The sequence below is a fragment of the Cyprinodon variegatus genome, unplaced genomic scaffold, assembly GCF_000732505.1.
Source record: "Cyprinodon variegatus isolate N-32 unplaced genomic scaffold, C_variegatus-1.0 Scaffold1814, whole genome shotgun sequence".
NCBI lineage: Eukaryota > Metazoa > Chordata > Actinopteri > Cyprinodontiformes > Cyprinodontidae > Cyprinodon > Cyprinodon variegatus.
The window spans coordinates 43,938-46,639 of NW_015152267.1; the positions used below are offsets into that span (position 1 = coordinate 43,938).

At 35.1% G+C, this 2,702-nt stretch overlaps 1 protein-coding gene across 1 annotated transcript in view; it reads right to left on the minus strand.

Annotated features, from left to right (window-relative positions):
* The window catches only part of LOC107104597 (MARVEL domain-containing protein 2-like), a 12,138-nt gene extending 10,817 nt beyond the window's left edge, over window positions 1–1,321 (minus strand). The window contains exon 1 of the mRNA XM_015404628.1: window positions 1,184–1,321. The gene's annotated coding sequence lies outside the window, so the exon portion shown is untranslated. The remainder of the gene's footprint in view (window positions 1–1,183) is intronic.
* Between the last annotated feature and the right edge of the window lie 1,381 nt (window positions 1,322–2,702).

Below are 2,702 nucleotides of genomic sequence, written 5' to 3' on the forward strand. Positions count from 1 at the left end.
CAGATGGATATGTGGAGCAAATCCATCTGGCGGAGTCAGGTTAGTTGTCTCATGCATATAAATTGCTTTATTATAATTATACAGGGAGTTTTACAGCTTATATGGACACTGCAATGTAAATAGAGCAGAACAAGAAAAACAGAGGAAGAAAAAGAAAAAAAAGAAAAGATGAAAGAAAGAGGAGATAGAAAGGAGACAATAAGAGTACAACTTTTTAAAAGTACAAATAGACTGAGGTTTTGCCTGCTTGTTCTGTGCTTCATGACCTAAAGGTGCGTCACAGCTTAAACTCATGCTTGTAAAAGTTTAATATTTTTTTTTCTCTCCCATATGTCCTAAGAATTGCCCCAAATGTAATTTTGCAGCTGCTTCAAAATTACAGTCGACTTTGCTGTGGTCTGTCACACCAGTCCCCAGTAGGCTCAGGGCTCGATGTTAACCATTGTCCGATCTCCCGGGGCAAGTAGCTTTTATTGTCGGGAGAGTACTAATTTGTCGGAAAAATTTATCGGAAAAAAAAAATTATTTATCACTCAAAATTACTTTAAAATCACAGACGTTCGCTGAAAACAACCCACAAGCGTTGCCTGCGCCATCTTTGTTGTTTTGTACAAATTCTCGCGTGATTTGAAAAAGCCGCGTGTTAACACGGTAATGTAGGCTTGAGTTCATTATCTGACGCATGCAGATACACACCAGGAACCTGGAAACTTACTGAATTACAAAAAACATTTAAAAAACAGACACGTTTCATTGATATATATACAAAAATGAATATTAGGAACTATATTTATTAAACATTATACTGGGCAAGTAAAAATGGTTTCTGGGCAAATTAAATGTGAAAGCCACTTGCCCAAAGGGCAAAATGGTAAAAATCCTTAACGTCAACCCCTGAGGTTAGAATAAAGTTTGTAGCTATAGCGTAATGAAATGTTGGAAAATTTGACTTGAAGGGAAAGCTTTTACACAACACCTTTTATTTTAACTATTTTATAAAGCACCAATAAAAACAGTTCAAATGTATTTTAAACCAACTAATCACACAACAGTTCAAATATGTCGTTGCCTCTGCCACACCATGACCAGTCAGAGAGGGAACACAGTGGGCCTCCGCTATTAAACAGCAGCAGTTTGAGGGGGGCTGGGACTCAAAGTAAAAAAAATAAATAAATAAACTTACCTTCGCTTGTATTCTGCAGCTTTATGGCCATGTAGATGAAACCTTTGTGCTATTACAGAAACAGGAGACCTGAGAAAAAAGGCCAAAACTGCTGTAAAACAGGCCCAGTCCCTGCAGTTGACTCACTACAGGTTTCACACACACAAGGCAATGTGCAAAAATGTGTTGGGAACTGTGAGGGGAGTAAATGCTTAATCATTAAGCCGTAGGGCACGGCTGTGCAGCCGCCGTGGTTAATCTGTATGAAAGACAGATAGGTTCAAACTGTTGACATTCACAAGAAAAGGGGAGTAAAACTGAGCTGTAGAAGGTATAAAAAGGCTTTTTATAAAACCTGAAAACAACATTAATGCTGTTTTCCTTATGAGAGAGAAAAAAATAATAATTAACTACCTGCACTGTATCCTAGTTGGCCTGGAGGTCTATTATTACTCATAACTATTAAGACATATCACTTTGAACCATCAGCAATATCAACTTATAAAAAAGATTAGGCTTTTTTTTTTTTTAGACACAATAGAGAATGTAATCCGCTTATTATCAGTCAAATCTCATATCGCTCATCTCTGAAATACTGCTTTATCATTCTTAGATTTATGAATAATTCATTCCCATCTCAGCGGTTCTAATACTGTTTCACAGAGAGTCATCGATGAGCCACTAGAGGGCAGCAGGATTCTATGTTTCACAGTTTCTCCTTTCTGCAAAAAATTTTAACTGATTGATTTTTGCCCTTAAAATGTAATAATTACATATAATGCAATTAAAACAAGACAATTGAGGGTTTTTTTCTTATTTTAAATGTAAATTATTTATTCCATTGGCTAAATGTTTTACTTACCTACTTATTACAAGCAAAACTACATTTATTTCCTATCTTATAGTCACCTTAGTGTGCCTCTATTCAGAGGCTTAGCCAGAAAATTTTAATAGAGGTGGCGAGTCAAAAACCAATTTAATCTAATGAGTTGGCGAAAGGTGACAGGCGTCAGAACATCAGGGTCAATCTACGCTGTTCCAACAGGAACGAGCACCACATCCTTATTTTCTAAAGACAAACTATACTTTTCTACAGCCTTTGCTAACAAATAGATGCATATATTTAAACATCCAAGCTGTCTAAATAAAAAGTATAGTGGACGAAATTTCTGGGGCGAACTTCTTTTCCATTGTCATTACTTACATACTTCTATCAAAAATTGTTCTGCATAAAATTAATATTTACATGTACTAATATCTACGTCAAATAGATTTATTAAAATAGTTATTTTTAAAGTAGTTATTTATCAATGATTTCACTGAAGACTCCTAGATGACTTGCAGAGACACATTGTTTTCTCTTTAACCCATTTAACACAAAAATAGGTTCTTAAGAGCACAAATTTAGTATATATCTACTTTAATGTTTGTATTTTGATGTGCATAATTGACCACAGCGTTTTAGTCAGTGTTGGGTATGTTACTTTGAAAAAGTAATTAGTTATAGTTACTAGTTACTTCTCCCAAAAAGTAACTGAGT